At 41.1% G+C, this 25,197-nt stretch overlaps 1 protein-coding gene across 2 annotated transcripts in view; it reads right to left on the reverse strand.

Moving 5' to 3' along the window:
• KANK1 (KN motif and ankyrin repeat domains 1) overlaps positions 1-25,197 on the reverse strand; it is a 129,749-nt gene that overhangs the window by 50,363 nt on the left and 54,189 nt on the right. The window lies entirely within an intron of this gene.

A 25,197-nucleotide genomic window follows, 5' to 3' on the forward strand; every position in this document is an offset into this window, starting at 1 on the left:
TGGAACAAACAAGTAAAAAGCAGTTAAAAACATGTAGTTTTAAGAACTTAGGTACATTAAGCAGTAGGTATTTCTGACTGTTTAAAGTCTCATCTTCAGTGCAAACTTCAGCCCAGCAGTAGCATGCTCCTCTTAAATCAGTGTCCCAGCTATCACAAACCCCAAGGGTGTGCAAGTGACTGAAGCTGAACTGTGGTTCTCTGACAACCTCTGGATCTGTCGTCAGTGAGGACAGCTGAATCTGAAATTGGCCTTGGTTCTTCTGGCCTGCTCTCAACTTTTTTGCAGCTGGTCCCTTAACTCCCCTGCACCACCGCAGATTCCTCATTTGCAGGCATGTGTATAAAATTTTAGGTTACCCAACATCTTACGAAGGCAGGTTAGAGGATTTTTTAGGTGAAGAGCACCTACAGAAGCACTGCACCAGCGAGCAATTTCTGAGCTCAGATGTCCCCCTGGGGAGGTGAGGGCAGAACCCTCAGATGCAGCCAGAGCAGGCATCTCTGCCTGACAAACCTGGACACCAACAGCTGCTGTGTGGAAGCCAGCAGGGTGGGGGGACCAGAGGTGGCACGGATGCTGTCAGGAATGGTGCTCAGCTGGCCACAAGACCTCTCCAGTGCAAATTCCAGCCGCTATGGGTTCTCTGGGTGTTATGTTTTTTTCCAACCCACACATGGCAGATCAAACCAATAAGCAGCATTTGCCTGAAGCTCAGGCTGCAGGTACAGAAAAAGGGCACTGTCCTCTTGGGTGGGTGGCTGCTGAGCTGAAGCCAAATGAGAGGCAGAGGCCAAACCAGCAGCAGTTCTGTGGTTTGCTGGCTGGCTTGGCAAAGCCAGAATTGTTGGCTCTGCAGCAGGACTCCTGTTCCTTCTTCCTTGTGCACCTTCAGTGCGGGGGGCAGCCTGATCACAACTCTCATCTTCAGGGCAGAAGATCTGACTGCAGAGATGCCTCTTCCTGAATCTGCTTTGAGTTTTCTACAGTCCAAACAGCATTTTATTTTGTTGACTCAGGTAGGTGGAGCTTAGGCATATGAAGAACACGCTGTTTGCTGACCCCCACATGACTTGGGCTGACAACTCCTCAAGAAACTAGTCACAGTTTTCCAATTATATTTGATTTAGCTGTGATAGTATGTACAGGAAAGTATTTAAAAGCTAAGCAGATTACCAAAATAAAAGAAAGTCAAGAAATTAATGAGCACAGGCACCATGTGAATTTGAGTCAGAGATACACTGACTGATAGAGAAGCTGGCTGTCTTTAAAATCTGACAGAGCTCCATCATAAAAGCTAACACAGCTTTGCTTTCTCCTTCAAGAACACAAATACCTTCATTTTCAGTACAGTCCTGATATCAATTTTCCAAGAATGGAAATTTCATTGCAATTCCTCCTTCCCTAGCTCTGCCTTATACACTGATGTTTACTATCTCTTGTTCAGGGAAGGGCAGAGCATGAAGCTGCTATAAAGATTGTATAAGTAAAAGACTATGAACAGCAATATAAGGCAGGAATCCAACACAGGCCATGATGCATTGAGGCCCATCACAAGATTCCAGGCCTAATGATAATTATAAAATTTCTGAAATGATGAAGCATGGCAAAAAAAAAAAGAAAAAAAAACACAACCAAAAAAACATTTTGCTGGCAGAGTTTGCAGCTGGGGCAGAAGTTTTAGATCTGTGAGCTTTTAGGAAAACATTAACTACTTCCTTTCAAACAGAGAGATGTTAAAGCATCATTCCCATCTCTGCTTGCTGTAAGGATACAAAGTTATGCTTTAAGCTGAAGACAGACAACTTTTATTGAGTCCCAATGAATATTTATTGAAAAATTATCGTCAGCCTCCATGTGAAGTTCAGGCTGTGTCACTGTCTCAGGGCAGGCTGCACTTAGCCGGGTATCAATCTCTATCACAGCAACCAAGGGTAAAGAAATCTGAATTTATTTACCCACTTCTAATTTGTTCAGCATAGCCCTGTGCTGTCTTGATAGGACTGTAACAAGAGGTATGCTTCCCTGCTTTCATTACATACACTGTACAAGGGGAGACCTGAGAGCATAGCAGGCACCCCGGGATGGGGATGGACAGATGGGTGGGAGGGGATGCTGGGCGGGGAGACATCTCTTTTAGGTGCACTGCAGTCCCAAATATGAGTGGATCACCCACATAAATGAGGCCTGACTGTGGCGTGCCTCATCATAGGTTTAAAAGTAAAATCTGTTATAGTCACCATTCGCAGGCACAACGAGGAGAGCTTCCTGATAGCAAGAAACAAATGTAATTGAGGCGACAACTGTCACAAAGTTAATAAAAACAGCGCTGAAAATCTAAACAAGGCTTGAGATCTCCATTTTGTTGTGGCTTGAAGAGATGAAATTGACCTGGTACAAACTGCCTTGTGAGTATGCTTCTGCCAATTTCAAAGCTGTGCAGGCTCAAGTACCTCAAGCAAACTCATTTGCTGCTTCTGAGCTTAAGTGAGGATTAATAAAATAATTCAGGAAGGAAATTCAGTCCAACAGATAGAAGAAAAAAAATAAAGGAAAACATAGGATCTAATAATTTCTTAGCTAAGTGAAATAATTGATTCCTGTATTTTTTGGTATGGTAGGGTGGTTTAGGTTTTTGTTTTGTTTTTTGTTTGTTTGTTTTTGTTTGTCTGTTTAAATGTAGCAGGAATTGAAAATCTGCCTATTAAACAGCTCTTCAACTGCAGAAAAAAATCTGATCTAGCTCAGCAAACTCATGGAAGAAGGGAATTTTGCTAAAATGTGCTTTGAGCCATATATTGGGAACTGAATTCCTGAAATTGCACCAACTCTTACATGGATCATTTTTAGAATGGTGCTGCATGTGATTCCCCAGCTGCACACACCCTAGAAGCTGCATTTGGACACAAGTCTCTCATGTGGGTGAGGTGCAGCAAAATACCAGAGACCAGCTAGAACACAGAGAGGAGGAAAACTTAGTCTCCTCTACAGCAAAGCATATTCTCCAGCAGAGACATATTATACAAGAAAATTAGTGGAGGAGCTTGTATATTCCATTCCCAAGTCTTCAACTCTTTGCCTATGAGTTTTTACATACTCAACCCATGCTTGCCTGTGAATACTGTGATTTACAGATCCTAGGGCAAATGCAAAACAAGCAGAGACTAGCTCTCTGAGGAGTTATTGCTCAATGAAGCAGTTGTTAAAAGTGTTTTGCATTAGATATTCAAACTCTCTTCTGCCCTGAGGTTCAATAGCAGAAACCTTAAACACACATGATCCTCAGTTTCTATAAACATTCATGACACCCTAGCTTTTACAGGTTTTTCCAGAATGGCAATTTTTTTCAGCAGAACATAAAGCCTATGTCCTAATCCTGTCCTAGTCACAAGGGAAAAGAACCTTGCTACTCTTTTGTGCTGCATCTTGCTAGGTCACTGTCACCTGTTCTGGTGTTTCAGCACCACGAGTAGCTGAGTATGTATAGATCAGTTCTGGCATCCACACAGCACAACTACAGAAATGCAGATGCCTCTAGAGGTACAGACCTTGCAGAAAATCCAGTCTTGCACTTAAGTCTGATGTTTGCAGGAGACACTTAGGATAGAGAACAGTTGAGGTTTGGTCTAAGAGCAGCTGTAGAACAGCACGTAGGCAACACGGTAATTAGAAGAGAAATATAACTCAGCTCTTAACCCAGAAAAGCAGTCCTGAAAGTCCTCCTGTCCAGGGCTGAGGTCACATGTGGAAATGGTGATGGGCACACACTGGTTTGTGGGATTCAAGGAAAGAGATTCTGGCTTCCCAGGCAAGGAGGCTTTAGGCTAAATAGATGCATATGTAACTTTTTTCTCAGGGCACACACAGACTCTTAAGAGCAAACAGTCACATCAACCACTCCAAACAAGCTCCAGATCAGCACCTTATTTTGAACCACTCACAGGGTGAATGTGGTTCAGACAATACAATTCTGTTGTTTAAGACCTGGATTAAAAGTGGGAGCACTGTAGGTCAGAACTGTGAAGGATCCAAAAGTATGGGTTCCCAATTGTTCAGATGGATGTAGTCAGGAAATGGTTCCAGGAGAAAAACCAGCTCTGCAATCCTATCCAGCAAGTGCAAAGTAGTGATTAAATAGGTCTAGGGTAGAACGGTTTGACAGAGCAAGTCGACCCATGAGATGCAACACTCAAGAAGAACTGGTACTGCTCCATTCCTGCCGTAGATCAGCCCAACAAGACTTCTGCCTGAGACTTCCCGCTCACGTGTGGGTCGTCCTGGCAGAAGAACTTGCCCAGTTTCATTCTGCAAGACACTGACATATAACTTGCAAACAAGAGACAAGATACATGCAAAACCCATCTGAAAACATAGATGGTAATTTCTCTAGCTGCAAGAAGAAATTGGCACTGGGAATCCCTCCTGCTCAGCTAGAGTGACAAGCACTTTTCAAACTTGTGCTTCTCTACAGGGAACAGGAATGTCTGCAACCTACTGTATTAAGCACACCAGGTGCAATTTAAATGAAGCAAGGTCTGAAGCCAACAACAGCAAAAGAGAAAGTATGTGGGGAGTTGCTCTGTGGTTGGTATCTATCCTGGGATAATGACTGTATCTCACTGATACTTTCTTTTCAGTCTCACCCCTACCTTGGTTGTGTTTTTCTTATCTTTATGTTTATCAAAATGAGTGGCAAATAAACTGAAAGGCAATATTTGTAAGGGAGAAATATATTTATATATATATATACTTATTCAGAATTAAAAGCAAAAACCAAGTAAGATTGCAGGCATATAAGGATTTTTTTTTCAAGTGAGACACAGAGTGATCAACGTTGAGATAAGGGTAAATTTTGAATGATTTTAAATTTCACTTAATTATTTAATCATGTAACAATTCACCCATTCATAAACTTTCTAGAGCCAATGTCTTGCTAATATTGCATCCAAATCACAAGCAAAATTTTGCAAGTTGCTGTTCCCGTCTCACTAACTGAACAAAATAAATCAGCAGCCAGGCCACCTTAAAATGCAGAACTAAAAATCCCTGGGACCAGTGTTTCCTGCAGCATCTCTCAGGCAGCAGTCAGTTGTGGTTCAAGACAGAAACTATTCTTACTATAAACAGTATGACAGGTAATTCATTTTGGACAATATTTAAGCAGTCAATCAAAAGAAGTCACCTCACACTACGTGGTTGGGGAGTTTTGTTTGTTTGTTTGTTGTGTTGGTTTTGTTTTTTTTTTCCCCTGCAGAATCTGCAGTATGATGAGAGCAAAAGAAACCTTGTAAATCCTTTCAACAAGCAAGTTAATTAAAAAGATATGGCTATGGTCAGCATGAATTTACCTGCCTGCCTTCCTCACACCCTCCCTCCACTTATGGCAGTGGTCTATAAAAAGATCTTTCTTTACAGCACAGCTCCAGGCAAAAGCTGAGCTAAGCTCTGTTAAGAAGAGAGTGATGGCTCAGAAATTCTGGGACCTGAGTCAGCAAGCTGAAGAAAAGAGCAGTCAGAGTGCTCCTACCCAGGGCAATGCTTCCCTTCTAGCAAAAACAACAAGATATCAGACCCAGCTCTAAGCTTTGTTGCTCTTGAACCCCAAAGTCTGAGCTAATGCCATGCCAGGCTCCAGTTCTCAAGCTGTGTTGGAAAAAACGTAAATCAGTTTCACAGGGATTCCCTCCATTGTCTTCTCCCCCAGCCCCTGCCTTAAGCAGACCTGCATTAAGCTTGTCTGCCCACCTTCTTTTTGCTGCAAGCAGAATAAATGTACAACCTTCAGTAATGCAGGGGTCTGAGCAGTTTTCTTCTACATACTTGAAAATGGTCTTCTCATCTCCTGAGCTGAGCTTCTACTAAGCTTCTGCTTCACTATCCCAAGCCACCTACCCACTGCACAGGAATGGGGCTTTCCTGGGCAGCTTTCAGCATAGAAAATGCCTCAGAAAATGGATATATGTGAAACTATTTCAAAGGTACTGTGTCCTTCTGGCTATTCGAAATATCCCACAAATTTTCTGAATTTCTGCAAGTATTGCATTGTCACATTTGCTAGCAATAGCAGAAATAGTCTACCATCAGCTGCTGGGTTTTAGTTTTCCTTCCACATGGAGTTATCCCAGTTGTGTCTGGAGGGTCCAGAAGAGAAATCAGCTGTTCTACACAAGCCACTCAGTGACTTGCTGGGAAAGGAAAAAGAAACAGCAAAAGTGTAGGAAATGGATTTGTAAAGAATTTTCAAAACTTGATAGAAAGTTTATATAGTTTTGTCCATCTGTATGTAAATACTGAGATAAGGTATGTTAATTTAAGAAGGTTATGGAATAGAGATACCCCATCTCTATAAAAACTGAAAAAAACCAACACAAAAGGATTTCCAAATAGTACCCAGCAGAAACAAACATAACCAGCATTCTGTAGGGTCAGACAAATGATCCATCCAGACTATCTTGTTTTCAATAGTAGCAACAGCAGATATTATTTAAGGAGAGTTCAAGTGCCTTATGATGACTCCATGCTTCTGTATTCTCCCAGCATCAACAATTATTGGATTGGGAATATTTAAAGGTATGTCCTTATGATGTAATTTTAATATTCACATAAATTGTCTGTGGATTTAACTAGCCTCTTTCTGACCCTCCTGATGCCACCTGCTTCTGCTCCTTGTGGGGCAAGAAGTCCCAGGCTGTCAATACCCACCACAGCATTTTTTCCTCTTTTATACTGATATTTCACATATTTTACTGTCACCAAATTCTTGCATTGCAGGTCTTGGTCAAAATCAGTGCAGACTCAGCCTTTTCAGATTCAAACCACACCCTTTATGATTTTATGAACTATAATCTTCTCTCCCAGCTCATAGGCAATGCAGTCCCCAGCTCATTTTACTTTGCCCCTTTTTAACCCTTTCATGTATACTCACCATGTGGAAGATCCTGGTCATTGACATTTTACTAAAAAGTTGTTTGCAAGAACAATCATACAAAATGGGGTAAGGACATTCAATACTTTTTAGTGTAACCAAGCTTGGCTGTAACATCGAGCTAATTTGTGGGAAGGTAAACTTTAGCTCTAGTAGTTCTTGTCAAGCAGTTAAGACAAAACAGAACTTACCTGCAATCACAAGCAGCTTTCTCTAGCATAGGCCAGAGGTTGGACACAGCCCTCCAAAGCATCCCAAAATACATCAGGTCAGCCTAGTGGACTTTTGGTAGCCATACCTGATATCAGAGGTCCAGCAGACTCACCGCCAGCCAGAAGTGGCAGCTCTTATGGCAGTGGCAGCCCTATGTTCTTATGATCAGGATCACCACTCATTAGTAAAAGGAAATCTTTGTGTAGATTCTGTGAACCATAAATTGGATGCTTTTGTCACTTTTAATAAGGAGGACATCCCGTCCATACAGAACTGGGCTACAGTCTGATGACTTGGTGGTCCTTGTCTAATGTGCAACAGCATGATCTTCACCCGTGATGTGAGCCTAAACACAGACAGGTATGTCTGGATGGCACCCACCACATAGTGCTGCAAGGCCCCCCACACCCTGCAAGCATTCTCAGACCACCCATCTCTTTTGGAAATCATTCCTGACACCATTGTTGTCATCACATCACATTACATTACGGAAGAAAAAAAGACGCCTTCAGAAAACTGCATGGTGCTGCAACTCAGAAACCCATTTCTGTTTATATTAGGGAAAGAAAAAAAAAATCAACTAGAAAAGAAAAGCAATCCAGAGTAGAAATAAAACAACTTTTTTTTTTATACCTGAAATTCCTAATGGGTGATGTAGAGGACACTCCCTTTTATTTATGCCAGTGAATAATGAGTCACATAAAAGTAAATGAATTCAAACCAGTATGGTATTGCTATGGGTTGTAATGCTTGCTGTGACTGGGAGCCCAAAGGATGAAACTGTGCTATCCATATTTTTCTTGTGGAAAAGCTGAAGGGATGGAACTTCCATGGCTTGAAATGGTTCAGTCTCCAGGAGAGAAATGAAACGTGTGCTGAGCAGCATTTTCATCTGCTCTGACAAAGACAGAAATCCAGCATGAATAATAATTGAAAAGGCTTCCAAAAAGTTGGCAGAGGAATGAATGCATCTTGGGGATGACACATGCATCCCAGCACCAGTATACCTGTGTATACCTCCCAGACCTGACAACCCTGGAACTGCTCTGCCTGGGATGAGAAGCAGTTCTACCTTCCTCTCCACAGCACGTGTAAGAACTGTCCATCACATCTGTTCACTCCATGGGGCAGGACAAAACACAGCATCCTTTCCACTCTATATTGAAAGATTAAAAGTTGAACAACAGTTGGAAAAACACACATGCGGATCCCAATAATTTAAAATTAATTCAGTTATTCAAAGAGCATTTACGGTAGATAAACTTGAAGGCTGAGATGAACAAACCAATCAAGGATGTTTACAAACAGTTTATGAAATGGACTGTGATCTTGTTTAGACTTTGCATCTAAGACAAACTGCAAGGATTTTAAGGCATAAACTCTGATAAATAGACAAGTCTAACTCTTCCATAAAGTACCCAAGTATTTAGTCATCAGTAATGTTGCATATATAATGGCACAAGCATGAAACATATTTAGAGGCAGACAGTCAAATATCAGTCTGTCTCTTCCTCTGATTTTAGGTCTGAGATGCTATACATAACCAGACCAACCATAAATCTGATATGACAAAAGAGCAACGATATGGAACAGTTGGCAAGTTCAAGGACAAATACTTTTGTCTAGCAGCATTTGCTCATGTAACTGTGACCTCAGCTGAAGGTGTATCTTTACCTGAGAAAGCTCCAGCAGATCAGCTTTGTCCCCATATAGCCCTAAATGCTGCTTGTTCCCTGCAATAATGCCCAAATCCTGGTATCTCTTCCTTTTTTTTAACTACTAATATGGGTACTGTGGACTGTGGTATCAACCTCACAAGAACAGAGAAATTATAGGCTTTTTCCACAATGAAAGTGGAAAATTGTAGGGGCAAGGAGACAATATTGCATGGACCAGACTCTTGCTTTTCATCTACCACAGTTTAAAAGAGAGGACTTAAAGTGTCATCTCCATTAGACTGTCTACAGCCCACACTGCCAACATCTATCCCCAAGTGCTAGACTGTATTTACAACCTCAGTACTAACATGGGCCCATTTCTCTTCAAGCTGCTTGAAATGGCCCTTCAGCAATACAAGGGGACCCTACTTACCACAACATTTCTAAGGGGACCACAACCCCCCAGCTTCAGCATGGCCAGGGAACACACTCCAGACATGCTCCAGGCTGCTGCCCTTCCCACTCCATCACACAGCATCCCTCAGAAACAGCCAGCATGTGTGCACAATTATTTTTACCTCCTCGCTAAGCCACAAACCATCTCTTGTGAGGCTTTCAACATTCGTTCCATGGGTGAGGAGGTTTCTCTGGTCCTGCCTCCACAGCCACCATATGTCCACACCACAGCCTATGGACTGCAAGCCTTCACACTCTGGCAGGAGGGAGGCAAGATATCTCAGCAGCAGAAACCTGCCAGTCACCCTGCCACATGCCATATGGGCTCTCACTACTGAGCATGCAGAGTACCAAACCATGCTAACTCTGTGATTTGGAGCTGGCATGAACCAGCTGGACACCATCTGGCAGCAGCTGCAGCAGAGCGTGATGGAGCCAGTCTAGCTGGGTATCTCCATACTCTTCCTGCTCAACAGCTCATAGAGAAAGACATGTCAGCTTGTCAGGCAAGTGTCATTCAGCCTCTGCACTGCAAGCAGACAAAAACATTTTGCTACATGTGGACACCTGCAGGGAACTTACCCACACAAAGGAGGGGACCACAAGTTGGGGCAATGCACTTGTCCCTCACAGGGGACGTTCCTCTCTGCAGCCTAGTCAAATCAACATTAAAACAACCTGTTCCTAATGCTCTGGGACTTTGTAATTTAATCCAAGTAATTGAAATCAGCATAGAATTCACATAACCTGTCTTCCTCCTTCTCAGTCAGAGAGTGAACTAACACTTGCATTAATTATTCACAGCATCTTCTCATGCTCATGCTCCCCATCTTTTTCAAACAGATGTACAGTGGCAAGAGAGGCCAATGCAGACAGAAGTGTGGTGATCAACTTACTGCACAAGAACTTTTCACCTTAGGAAGCCAGGACTCAGTGAATTATGTCTCTCCCCTGAAAATTCTAATAGACAGCCCTGCATCTGGCAACTGGCACGAGGCACACCACTGCTGTGCCACAGGGTGCCAGGGAGCAGAGGTGCTGACAAGCTGCTGGGACGTGTGTGGTATGACTGCCATGTGCAGCACCGAGGCTGGCAGTGCTGACTCTCATTTCTGCCAGTCACATCCAAATAAACTCAGTCTTCATTCACATTGTCTGTCAGCCAAAACTGTATCTCAGCACTGATGTGAGCTGAAACAATAACAAACAAGGGGCCATCTATATCTTATATCACGTGTCAAGTTAGAATCAAATCTGTAATTCCCCAGATGGTGTATGGATCTGAAACACTCACCCACTTATAACGCCGAGACAGTGGATAGTGGAGTCCACCACAACCTGCAAAAACTATAACTTTCTATGGGGATCCATAAATATATTATCTTTAGTCTTAGTTGATCTCTTATTAGATGGCAGAGTGTTAATAAAGAAATAGTAAAATAAGATATGTTTTTATCAGTCACCATATGAGCAAACAGACAGATGACAGTGAATCTTGCACAACAAACCAAATTCTGGTAAAAAAGCAACGCAAGAACTTAAGCTTCTGAAGAGCAACACAGCAGGACTGTCATTGAGACAATGCATCTTCGATGTGATTCATGTGTTTCTCCACAGAAAGCAAGTCCTAAGCAGGAAACTATGTGGTGCAAATAAAACTAAAACTATTTGAGATGATCTTAGTAACAAAAGAATGGCTTTCATATTCACTTGTATTATTATGTTGAGAGCAGAATAAGCTGCTGCACAGTTATCAATGCCCCAGTGGTATGAAACCATACCACAAAGGTCCTAGCAGAGGGGCACTTTCTTTGTTCAGGTTATTCCCATCCACATGGTGCTTCCCCAGAAAGGTAGGCCATACTTTGAGCTCTCTTCAACACCAGTACTCACAAATTTCTGATAAACACACAGCCACAGCAAGCAAATCAATACAGAGCTTAAAAGCACATCCATCTATCTTCTTGCAAGACCTACAGAACAGAAAACACAACTTATTTATACCTGTCCCCCTTCTCCCTCATTCTATGCATAATCCAGAAGACAGCAGCTGAATTTGAACAAGGGCAGGCCCAGTCAGATAAAAAAGGAAAAATTTTTAAAATTTAGATTCTGTTTTTTTCTGTCTGAGCAGAACTTAAGGGTCCCTTCTGCAGCCACTCTAATTTCCCTACAAAGTCTAAAAATAACCCTTTTCAGCAACACAGCTAATCTTTTACTGATTTAAAATCTTGAGAAAAGTTCTTATAGGAGAGCACTCTTAAAAGAGATGTTCTCTCCCTAGCTTTTTTCCTAAGATATGCTGAATTTCCTTTTTCCCACCTAACTTATTTGGAGGATCTGCTTTTTTTTACTGTTTTGTCACCAAGGATCTATGTACCTCATTTGGGGCTAATTTTATCTGCTCCCATTCCTTGGAGCAACAGGTCCACTACCTAAGCAATAGGAATTGTTACACTTCTGTATATTTTTACTGCAGGGGAAGACAATGGACAACCAAAACCATTACAAAGCAGCACCACACGAGAGGATTAAAGACCTTTGCAAGTCCTCCTCTTCTTTTTAATTTCTTAAGTTTCTAAAGCTATTTAATCACCATATGAGGAAATACTAGCATTTACTTTTTACTCTTCTCTGCTGTACTGAATAACCCCTTCTTTTCCCCTCTCCTCAAAGCAATAGCAAAAGCAAGCTGAGAGGTTACAAGTGAACAACTGTGGACATATGTTTTGCTAATTATTAATCCATGTTTTGCCCTTTGTTTCTAATAATGTACATCCAGAATCAAAATGTTGCCATGAAAATGTACAGAATGAAAGCCGTGTGCTTATGTTAGCCTGTAGTGAAGTTTCAAAAGCTGAAAACATGTAAGCAGGCAAAATTTTCCTTAGGTAAACAGTTAATTTTTCATTCCCTACATCTAAATGCCATCACTGATCTTGTATATACATGCTTACACAAAGGGCATTTTCCTTTGCTATTAAGCAACAGGGTAAATAATATATTTAAGATATTAGATTGCACAGTATTTAGAAATACTCTGTATTTCCCTGTTCATAAAAGCATTTCCTCTTTCAGGGAGGAAAGCTGCCATCAAGGTGGGAAGCTCTCTGCAATCATTTAAGCTGGGGAAACACCTTGTTGAGAAGGTGATCTGATTTTACACAAGTACAGGCACAAAAACTGCTTGAGTTTACTTCCACCAGAACAGAACTGGCAGTACAAAATACTTGCTTGTAAACCAGACAACAATATTTCCAACACAGTATATCTGCTTTGCCAGAAAAATGTAAAGTGAAAAGAGAAGAAACAGGCAAATGATGCTAAGCTTGCAGAAGACAAACATTAAGAAGTGAAATAAACACTATGTGAATTATTATTTCAAAAGTATTATTTAAGAAGCAGACTATATTTATGTATGCAATGGAGTATTACCATTCAAATGGTTTATTTTTGCTATATATTAGTTACTTTATAGCCCGTTCATACCTGGGGAAGAAACACAAACCCAAATGAAAATGATTTTGAGTTATCTGAGGACATTGGCATGCTTCTTACCTGCTGCCATCACACTGAAAAATAATTGCTATGAAAATAGGACCTTTCAAAGAAAGAAAATACTAGCTAGGTCACACATCAAAATGAAGTTCTTAAAGGGTGAAAACCAACGTTAGTTTCCTTATAAATGTAGCTATATTAATCATATGATAGCTCAGGCACATGAGCCTTTCAGGGCACATAGACAAGCACTATTTTCATCAGCAGCTGTCAAGTAAGGCATGTTCTTTAAGGGCCAATTTTAAGAAAGCTAAATGGCACTTAAACAACAAAACTCCTATGGAAACTTACTCAATTTACATTGTCTCCACTCTCACCAAAATTAGGAAAGCAAATGTTAAACATGGACATGTGTAAAATTTGGTCATAATTTACTGGGCAACATGTACCTCACAAATTGATGTGTCAAGTCACACCAACTTCTACACTGTGAACCATGCTTGCAGCTCAGAGTGAATTAAGAAGTGGATGGTTGCAAATTTTATCCTTAACTGCAGTCTTGTAGCTGCAGCAGAAGACTTCAAACCTTTGCATGCATCTCTCTGCTTAACTAGAACCAACTCTCAGCTGATTTTAAGAGAATTGTGGTGTTTGTTTTTTGGTGCACAAATCACACATCAACAGTTGTTCTAGAATAATAACTAGATAGCTGTGACTGCTGCCAAAATTTGTGGTGGGTAGCTTTTTTTTGTTATTGTTGTTGTAAATAAATACATAGAAACTTAACATACAGTGAAGTAATGTAACAAAGTCAAGACTATTTTATTGTATTATAACTCAGATACCAGAATACATTCTTGAAAAAGTGTGATAGAAATAGGAAGGATTAAGGTAGTGGTGGACACTGCAGCATAAAAAGTAGACTGCAGATTTTCAGCAGTATTCATCCTTCATTTTCCTTAGGGAGCTCATTGCAGGACTTGCAGAAGCAGAAAAGGTCTTTCAAAGCTTCCTTAGAGAACTGCTGATAATCAGATTACAGCATGGACTACCAGAGCTGCATGATACGTGAACATCCCTCTCTGTGATCGAGTCTGCTCCCAGTTGCAGGGAAAGGAGTAGGGTAAAAAACAGTTCAAACAAATTTCTTAGCTTCACTGTTTAACAGCAAGATTTCTTGGTCCATAACTAATGAGATTTTGGTCTCAGGTAGGAGCTGGCCTCTCACACAAGAGCTGTAGAGATGAATCAAGGTTTTCAAGGTGCCTCCCACCATCATCAGCTCAGTGACACCCACAAATGCACTGCTCTTCATGGTGTTTACCCCTCTGCTGAGAGCTCGAGGCAGCTGGCCTTGTTGCAGGACAGGCACATAAACCCTGATTCCCCCCATAAGGTGACCTGCAGCTGCTCTGGTGGTACTCCCTTTATGGCTGTGCATTTTGGAGTGGGCAGTTTTTAGCTCATACGGAAATAAACACAGCTGTGTGTGAACACCACTCCATCTCCTCCCCTCCTGAAAGATTTCACAGGCGGCTGTTATGCTCAAAAAAAGCTGCAGAAACAAACATTGCCAAAAGTGTCAATTAGCAAGGCAATGTGGAAGGCAAAGCCTGAGCAGGTATAATGTTTGGCATCAGCAGCTCTTTGCTCAGAAACAAAAAAAAAGGACAGCTTTAAAGAATTCCACTTTTGTTTTATTGACTTGGCAGTGAACAGTGGCAGAAGGAATGCAACTGTGGAGAGAACATTTTGTTCATTCTCAGCAGCACACAGGTTTTTGAGGCAAGGTGGGACACAGCAGCAGAAATCACTCCCTACACTCTCTAGATCTGTGAAGACACCAGCCAGCCCCTCCCATGAGATTAGTGAGTATTTATGTTGCTGCAATAACAAAATAGCATTCAAAGCAACCATGAGCACACACTTTATAAAAACCTTTAGGAATCACTGCTACTCTATGCATATGACTATTACTATCTGTAAATATAAATGTCGTCTTATTAAAAAGTGTTGATAAATACTGCAAGATAGAGTTGACTCATGAGGGAGACAACTGCTGTCTAAAGAAGTAATTAAATTCTACCTGTGAACATCTTTAAGACATTAGTTCAGAAAAATAACTATTGCAGACTGAGCTTTGTAGTTAGAAATTCAACATTACTCCATTTGCCCATTCCTGAAGGGAGGACACAGTAAAATCAGAGGCAACAAGCAGCTCGAAGACACTTGGACAGTCCTTCAGAAACATTATTAGTTTCATCCATTCATCATGCAGAGCAAAGTACTGTAGGAAAGCATGTCTGATGAGCCACTGTGCTCAGACGCATTATCACTCACGATGAGCACGGCAGATTCTTGAGCTCTTTTCTCTGCAGCACTGACAGCCACTGGTCTTGCCAATTCCAACTGCTGATACTGAATAGAGCTCATCTTAACAAAATCCAGTTGGGCTACTGAATGCCATCCTCTCTCCAAAAATGGGACACACTCTCCACAGTGCAACTGCAATCCTGCATGGTATCACCGAGCAGCAGCTGCACAGCTTTATCCCGTGTATAAAAGAACTTGGAAAAACCTGACCCCAAAGAAAAACAGCACCTTAGAGTCAGATTTCAGAATACCAAAACAGATTATTTCAGAACAAAAGATGGTTTCCACAAGACCAGAACTTATTCCAATGTACCCCAACGGTGATCATATTTTCAACAAAAATTAGCTTTTTTGTTTTTAAACAAAGTTTCACAGTTCTAGAAAATGACTTCATTAAAAAGCTAACCATGTCTCCCCTTCAGCATCCAAACAGTGACTAATGACAGTAAAAATTCACTTCTCACATTCAAACCACACCACTTAAAAGCTATTTGTGGGACACTATAAAGCAATTACTTTTTTTTTATTTTCAGCTTTGGTATCAAGGTATGTGGTTTCTGCTCCCAATCACCTGGAACCTACACAGTTAATTCCCAAATTTGCCAAAGTCATCAGTGGGCGTAGCAGTGCATACCTCTACAGAGCAACCACTAAAGGGAGTAGTGGGGGGAAATAAACATCATGCTTCTTACTATCCCTCAGGGCCAACTGTGTTTTGCACCAGCTCATAGTTACAGCATGGGCGGAAATTTGCATTAGAGAAAAGTAGGAGGAATAAGTAACAGGAATAAAAGATAAACAAATCTCCCAGCAAATGTGTTTTAATTATTTCCTGCCAACTCTCTCACACCAACCTCTAATCCCAGATGAGATTATTATTAATTTTATTTATTTATTGTCTATTGTTTATGTTCTAATCAGTCCTGTTCTTGATCTTGCCAGATCTGTTGATTAAATGACTGTTACTTATGTATATTACAAAATCAAAATGCATCACAATGACCTGTGGCATCCTAGTGCTAGTTTTAGCAAACTTTTGTCAGAAAATTTCTTAGTCTCTATATAGGTGTGAACAGGGAAAAACTGCTGCTCTTGGCAGAACTGTAGCTCCTGCCTCCATAGCGCAGGCACTGTAGCAGACTGCCTAATATTCCAAATCAACACAATTCAAAGGAAAACAGGATAGGGAAATATGGTGCAAGCCAAGAGGTATGCTGTTTTTACCAGGAACAACTTCATAGAAGTTGTTCCTGGTAAAGTGGAGACTAGTTGTTCCTGGTGAATATGGAGACTAGTCAGCTAACAGCAAGATTTAATGGAATAGCGAGGACCCCGTTTGATTTTCAAAAGGCAGGAATCCACTAAAGCAGCTAGGTAGTAACACGCTCAGTGAGCCTGCTACACTTTAACGCTCCTAAAAGACTCTGAATTTCGACCCAAATACCAAGATCTATAAGCTTCCCAAGACGTAGGGAACAAGTTTCACAGGTGACGGTGGCTGCTCCCACGCAGCTTGTGGTCTGCACCGCTACTGGTTTGCAGCGCTTGCCTTTGCTCCTGCAAGATGGTTAAGATCTCACCACAGGGCCATTCAGAATATGAAAACAGCAGCAAAAACACCCACAAGGAGACACTGCCAATTTAGTAATTGAGCAATTTATTTCCCAGACCAGCCTGCAGCGCTGGGACCTGCTAAAAGGAGCGTGCATATGGCCCAAACCAAAGCCTGGGCTGTCCCATTCTGCCCTCCAGCCCAGCCATTTCCTTTAGCTTTATTCCAGGGGATATGGGGAGCTGATAAACTGAAAGCTAACTGCAAGCACATGGTATTATTATTGCCCCCTATTTTGCAGAATGTCAGAGGGAATATGAACAATAGGCAAGCACAGGATGCACAAACATCCAACTTTCCCAGGCATCAGCGGTAAAAATGTGAAAGCAGTGACCCATGCCAACTGATAAGCAGCTGTTTCAGTAAATTCACAGCAGAGTTGAGCCCAGGTTCAGAGCAGTTGCTGTGAGCTCCCACGAGAGCACTGTGGCTGACCTCATACATATGGGTCTGCTTCTTGGGGTGTAACTCACTCTGAAAATGGTTTCGTTTCCAAAAAATTGACTGAATGATTGAACTTCATTAAGTGAAAGCAGAATTTTCAGACAAAATTTCTCCCAGATAGAAAAGTCAAAGTTGTAAACTCCATATTTTGCTACTCCCCTCCTAAGCTTGGTGAACCTCTCTGGCCAAAGCATTCAAAGTAATGACCCACCCTTTCAGCTGCAGATACCTCTATCATTTTGCAAAGTGTGCTCATTTTCCATAAAGTAGTCCAAGACTCAATACATAAAATAAGAAGGTATATCTATTTTTTTGCTCTTCCCAGTGGTTACAGTATAATATAAGCCAGTTATTACTCTATTTTCTGTAACTTCTATATTATAGCATGTCTGCATTTCCATTTAACTTTGGTAGACCACAGTCTTTTCATTGGCACTGCTAGCTCACTTTTAGGGTCATTTGTAACTCCCAGCTGGAAGGAGGGGTGGAGATTTCTATTTATTGGTTCGTTTAGTACCACAGTGTGAAATAAAAAGCAATAATTCATAATAAGCATGCTTGGGGAAATGGCCATCCAGAAATAGTCCCCTGTACTGCATACAGTGCTGATAATGTCCTGCTAGAGGAGACCATGAAAGAGAAACAAAACAGAAAGTATGTGTATTTTTATTTATTTATTTTTGCTAAAAAAAAATGAGAGGAGAAAAAGTAATATACACTAGTTTTGTTATCCTTTTCAAATGCAAGACAGACAGAGAAAACAGATGGTTTCTATGAGATGAAAATTGAAGCATCTTTTCTCCATATTTATCTTTTTTAAACTTGGACATGTTGTGCAGTTCAGGTACCAAACCAGCTGCATTCTCTTACCCAGAATATCTTTCCCAACTTTTGTTCTGAAACTTGTCACTGCTTGTTCATTTCAGAACAAGCTGGACACTTAGATATACGTACACTAATCTGACCACATAACACGTTGTGGCACTAACCTCTTTGCCTATCTCAAAACAAGATAAGGCTAGAGATTGGTTTTTTCTATATTTAAGCAAAATCCTAGGCATTTAAAATAAATAACACAGTATCTTCTCATGATGACAGCTGAATGAACTGTGCCCTTGTTTAAACCACATTAATTAGTTTAACAGTTAAGCAAAAAGTGACATTATTTAAATGGCAGGAAGTCCAATTTTATTAGTAGAATGAAGGATGGCAACTTTCAACATGTCTGTGAATTGTGGCAGAGCCATGTGTAAGAGGGGAGCTAAGGCAGGGGTGAGAGATGAAGCAGGTAGCATCAGAACCACAGTCTAGTACCAAGTCTCTGCCCAGCAGCCTGCAGAACCACCAGAAAGGTTAGCTGAGGCTGCAGTCATAAAAGCTCTGCTTAGATGAGATGTGTGTCTTCAGTAAGAGCCTAATCTTTGTCTCTTTTTCAGTTATCTTGTACTTAGAAGAGGGCCCTTTTTCAACCAAAAAGATTTCCTGGAGCAGCAAGATAAGAGTTTAACGTCCAAGCAGTAATTGTACCTTTGTTACTCAAGCACAGCAGAACAATTGCAGAAGAAATTCCTTAATAACATCTGGGCTCTTTCTTTGCCTGCCACGTCTCCCCCCAGATACATTTTAAATCACTGTCTAGGAGGACACAGCTGTGACAGAGCACCAGCTTTCTGCAAATTTTCTTTCAAGGCACTGAAACGCAGATCAATCCTCAGCAGCGCCCCTTACAATCATTTAGAGAGGACAAGTAAACGTCACTCAATTTGTAATCTCTTGAAAGGAATGTAATCTGCATCTGAGTATCCAATTGCCCATACCACAGAGCAATTTCTGCCTAAGAAACTTTGTGTTAAGAAGCTTAATATACAATAGGCAAGGAGCAATGGACAATAGAGAATAATTACTCATTCCAATGGCATATATTTGTGGACAAACGCTGAGTTGTATTCATATTAAGGAATAATGCAGTGTGTTAACTAGCAGACATCTGAACAAGATGAGGAAATAATATGGATTCTGCAAATACAAAAATTAAGCTTGTTAAGTTCAGCATTCTGACCGTTTTATTTCTAGTTAACACTAGGGACTAAAATACTTTTTTATTAAATATAAATATAAAATATAAAATTTAAATATAAAAGATTTAAACATATTTAAACATATTTGAAATATTTAAACACATTTAAACATACTTAAACATATTTAAACCAATAAAATGTATTTTATATTTAAAACATTAAGAACATCAATTAAATAATTTTACTCTTCCCAAACATGCTTGTTCTCTTCTCAATATTTTTACAAGAGCAAGGTGCATTTTTATTTGAAAGATTTTGTTGTATAGACACATATAACATTGCACTGTGCAAGCCAAGACTTATTCCTACTGTTGATTGTCTGGGATTTTTAAATTATTATTATAATTTCATTTTTTATATTTTTATCTCATACAGATTGCACAAGCCATGGAAAGATGCTGTCCCTTTAGTGTAAGTGCATCTGGGTACTGGATACCTATTTGCAATTAAAAGTTTCATAGTTTTCTCCCCATACAACATAATTAGCTTTACCTTAAAAACTTCCTGATAATTGGTCTCAAATCACTGATCTTAATTTCTCATTTGCATTATGTATGAGAGCTAAAGGATATGCCGCAAAACACTTTGTGAAAATACACTTGTACACGTCTAAAACAAATTTTTGCAGAGGTGCCTGCACGGTACTTTTTCTAATTATGCCTAAGGACTAAGTTGAGTAGAACCAGAGAGCAACTTTTTTACTTAACTCAAAATAAATGCAAGTGGATTTGCCAGTGATTATCTAGACTTTCTTTCCAGGTGAAACCCCTTCTTCTCTTCTGGTAATCAAGTCTTGCTAAAGGGAAAATGTGAGACCCCCACCATCTCAAAGACCTATGCCTTGGCATAAATGGCTCAGAATAGGAACCATTATTTTTTCCAGCATCCAACAGGCTCATGACCATCTAGTCAAAGAAGAAGTTCAGATACCATGTCTCAGTTCAGGTCTGCCCTTCAGTTTCTTTCAGTGGAAAGCAACATTGCTGAATTTCAATAAATGATTGCTGGTATTCACCAGGATTTTACTCTCACACTGGCACTCAGGTATGGGGCACGTATCCTGATTTAACTAAGTTTATCTACTGTGTTTAGTATTTCACATGTATAGAAGGATGCTGTATTTTAATTAATTATGGCTTGATTTTGATAATTTGATAAAGTTTCTTCAAGATATGTGCCACTTGATACACCTATTCATTCACTGCTAACCCTTGACCAACAATGTGTAATCACACCCAATCATTTTAGCATACTTCTCAATATTTAGTAATTGTCACTACTCTTCATGCAGCAGAATTCCCCCCCAGGCTTGTGTCCGAAGGACAGCAGCAACGCATCTGTGGAAGTGTGTAGATGAACATTCATCCCACTAGGACCTCAGCTCTTCTGAGATGAAAGAGAAGAAATGAAAAGGAGAATAATGCAATAATTTGCAACTCTGAAAACCAGCACCTCCTACACAAGCTTTTCAGACCTGGAATACACATTTTTCCCCAGCACAAATGTGTGATAGACAAGCAATAAAAAGCAATTTTGCCATCACTAGAAAATGATTTTTTTTTTAAATGTTGAATACTTTATATCATCAATCCTATGATTTTTCTAAATAAAACAAGTTTCCCATTGAACCATCCACACTGCCATCTAGTGCAAGAAGCTGGGTTGTTGGGTTTTTTTTTAAAAAAAAGGTGAAACTGCTAGTTTTAAGGGAGCATATTTTCAGCATGTTTCTGCCATACAAAGCAACAAAAAGAGAATAAAATTGCAAAACACTCCTGTATTTTCAATGGCCAACAAAAATTATCTTCTACTTTCATAACTGCAGACCATAATAGCTAAAGGTGTGAGATCAGCATTGCAAAAAAAGTCTTGTTCACAGACCGAAATGAGAGTTTATTATTAAATCTAGTATTGGGAACAGAAGAGGTTTTTCTGTTCCCCTTTTAATAAGTACATCAATTATACAGACACACCAGGGTGTGTCTGGGAACCTAACAAAATCCATCTAGCAACTGTCAGCCCACGGGTAAAACACGCAGCCTCACCCTGAGAGGATGGCAGATGTTACAACAAAATTATTATTTGTGTGTTACACTAATCATTATGCTACATCTGAAGCCAAAGCTCTGCTGGCTGTGACAGCTGTCAAAAGCAAATTGCACAGGACAAGGGTTACAGAGCTCTCTGCTTCCTGCAAAGGCTTGTGAGCCACTGCTGCCGAGGGCACAGAGGGATGGGAATGAGCAGGGAAGGCAGCGAGCAGCACCTTGGGTCAGCTTCTGCCCATCTACCTGCTGGGGGCAAGGCAGGGATGTGGGACACGGCCCTGGTCACTTGGTGCTTTACACCCTGCCAGAGCTGGTCATCATGGGATGCTGAAGAGTCCCCACCAGCTGCTTAGCCACCTTTCTGGTCAGCAAGATGATAAGGAAATCATATTGCCAACTAGGCACAGAGTCTGGCTGTTGCAGGCATCACTGTATAGCATCCAGAAAAGATACATACTGTTAAGTATGGGTTGATTCCTAACCAAGGAGTTTTTGTGTCTCTAACGAAAAGGTCCCCTTTAATATTAAGTGTGAGGGCCTTCTTCTGTCCAGGAGGGGAAAAGATGGAGCTCCTCCCAAGAACTGGGGTCAAAACTTAGTGAATGCTCCAAGTTATCCACTGCAGGAGCCTGCTGGCTTCCTCCACCAACTCATAAAGCTGATGAGGAAAATGATGAAACCTGCCTCCTGGATGATATGCCCAAGTTACATGACATTTATAATCCATGACACTTGCATTTCACTTGGGGTCAAGTGATGCCTTTGCAGGACCCTGAATGCATCTAGCTGTTAGTATTCTGAGTTTTTCTATTTGAAAAGCAGGAATGTTTGTGCACAAATTAATGTCCTCCTCTGTATGGCATCAGAAAAAGCTACCTGTAGTAGGGAAAAAAGTCCTTAGATCAGCAGCCTGCTCACTTGTGATTTTACTATGCGCTGAATTAGTCATAAAAAAATTATACCAGGAGATCTGGTGTCTAAATAAGCCTCCCTATGCATGGCTCTCAAGCAGAACAATAACACAGTTACACTGCTTAGTAATGTATGATCAGAGTGCTTTTCTTGCTATGAAAGAATGGCTCTCCTTAGAGCAAGCCTCCTGCGTGTGATTACGTCCCACCTTGGGACCTGATAGTTTGGGAGCAGTGACCCAGTGATGCTCACTCTCTCAAGAGCACACCAGAAAACAATGAAAAGTTCTTTCAATTTTGTTACAAAGACTTAAGTTCCACCAGTTTACAAAAATTACACAGCTGTGGAGTCTAAAGCTTCTTAAAAGAACAAATTCTTTGCCAACATACTGTCACAGTCTGAAGGAGGCTCTGTAGTTTTATCAGATATTAGAGGGTTTCTCTGCTGTTTCATTGGAGAGGATCCCATGGAGCAGGTAAGCATTTGCATACCATGGAAAGTGGTTGCTTTCACTTGCACAGCTGAACAGCTCAGAGAGGTAAGATCAGCAGCCAGTGGACATGCCTCAGTCTGGCACTTGAATTTCAAGAGGAATTAAGAGGTGTTTTTTCTCAGTAAGAGGACAGAGTCTGCTCCCAGGGACGTGGATTGCACTGCAGAGAAAAGTAAGGTAGTCCATGGCACAGACAGTTGCCTGGTAAATCCTGTCGCCTTTGTGACCAAAAGTCTACAGATTGCTGTGTGTGGACAAGGCACCAGTCACTTCCATCTACCTTTCTGCTGCCTTTCAGCAACAGAAAAGCTTTGTCTAAAACTGCATAGATCCATTACCTACAGTTGAGCCTTTATCCAAAAAATAATTTTAAAAAAAACAACCCTCACTTTTGTGAACTTAGCAAAAAGTATCTTAATGGCACCATGGTAACTAAAATGACAGCAGAAGCTGTCCTGAAGGCAGTCACCACTAGTTGTGCCAGCTGCAGAAGCCATGGTGGTTACTTGTTACAGTCTCTCTCCAAGTCACAGTGGTCAGCTGGTACAATTTAGGAGGCTTTATCTGCATCTCGGTACCTGGGTCCAGCCTAAGCACAGCCCATCAGTGGCTGCCAGGTGACAACCTGGAGGGACAGTACTCAGGTCACCTAGCACCAAGCAGACTTTCAGTGACACTTATCCTGAGAACAAATCCTACTGAAAAAATGGTCAGTCATAAAGCTGGTGGGAAGGGAAACAGTCTTTTGGTTTGGGGGGGAGGAGGATTTGGCAACTCCTTGGCCAGCTCACCAGATTGGCAACTCAGGTCTCGCCATCTGCAGGGAGAGCTGATGAGTGATGATGCTGCTGGTGATATGGCAATTAAGAAATCAAACCTGAGCTGCAAGGAAGGAGAAGAATTTCATTGTCAGAGAGTTTCTTTCTCTCTCACACTAAAACAATGACTACCAAATGCTATGGAAAAAAGAGTGAGTATTTGTTAAATATGGAAAAAACCTAATCTCTGCTATTGTATGCACAAGGAGAACAGGATCGCCTTGATTCCTGCCCCCCTCCTCCTTATTCAGTGCTATAAATACTCAAAATACTTCAAAATAGAAGACAAAAGAAATATATCCAGAAGCTACCAATCATATTTTTACAGTTTAGCAAGAAGCCTTTGACAGCAGCAAGGAAAACCAAGTATTTTCCTAGTACTGAGCCATCAAAACAAGATTGGGTAGGAAGGAGAAATAACGTATGTATATAATAACCAATATACTCCCCCTACACCACATTTTAAGTATTCTCTAATTTGCATTTCAGTAATTTTTTAAAATTATGATCTGAAATACAAAGATGCTGCTTGCCACTGTAGGGAGAAAATTTGTGTGGCCAAAGCTCAATTGGAATTGAAGCTGGCCAGTACAAAAAAGGGTTTTTAAATATATTAACAACAAAAGGTGGTGCAGAAGTAACATGGGCCTGTTACAGTATGAATATGATCACAGAGACACGAACTTCTGCAGGATCTGCTGCTCCAGCTGAACCACTGTAAATCTGGAGCCTAATGGGATTCTGAGGGTATTTCAAGAGGTGCCTGATGTCAAATACAAGGCCTCTCTCAATGATTTTTGAATGGTTTTGGGAATCTGGAAAGGTCCCAATTGACTGGAAGCTGGTAACATTGTCCCAGTTTCCAAGAAGGCCAAGAAGGATGAGCCTGGAAACTCCAGACCTGTCACAGTCTCATTTCAGTGACTGACAAAATTTTGGAAATTACTCTGTGAGGTATTGAAAAACACATGAAGGACAATGCAGTCATTGGTCACAGCTAAAACATGTTCATAAGGGAAAAATCCGTCTTCTTGTCAAACTGAATTTTATTTTGTAACAGGGTAATCCACATAGCTGATCAAGGGAAGATGAGTTATATTTAGAATTCAATAAAAGTTTTTGATACTGTCTCTTACAGGATCCTTCTGGATATGTCATGCAATGGGTGAACTGGCTTAGTGGCCAACCACAAAGGGTTACAGTGAATGGGGTGACATCAGGCTGGTGACCTGTGACTAGTACGGTTCCACAGGGCTCCTCCTCAGGGCAGTGCTCCTCAACCTCTTCATAATGACTTAGGTACAGAACTCAAAGGGATACTAAGCCAGTTTGCTGACAATTAGGAAGAGTTGTTGAAGGCAGAGAGGCCCAGCAGAGAGACCTAGGCAAACTGCGGGACTGGGCAATCACCAGTGACATGAAGTTTATGATAAAGACAAGTGCCACATCTAGTATGTGGGACAGGGCAAGCCTGGATGCACTGACAGACTGGGACACAAAAGGCTGGGAAAGCAGTCCCGTGGAAACACACCACTGGGCCCTGATCTGTGGCAAGTTGAACATGGTCAGCAGTGCCCTGGGAAAGCGCCACTTCAGATCATTTCTTCCACTGGGGGCAGCCAGGAGGGCCACCCCTGTCCTGGGGGACATCAGGCACAGCATGGCCAGC

This window comes from Haemorhous mexicanus, chromosome Z (genome assembly GCF_027477595.1).
Source record: "Haemorhous mexicanus isolate bHaeMex1 chromosome Z, bHaeMex1.pri, whole genome shotgun sequence".
Lineage (NCBI taxonomy): Eukaryota > Metazoa > Chordata > Aves > Passeriformes > Fringillidae > Haemorhous > Haemorhous mexicanus.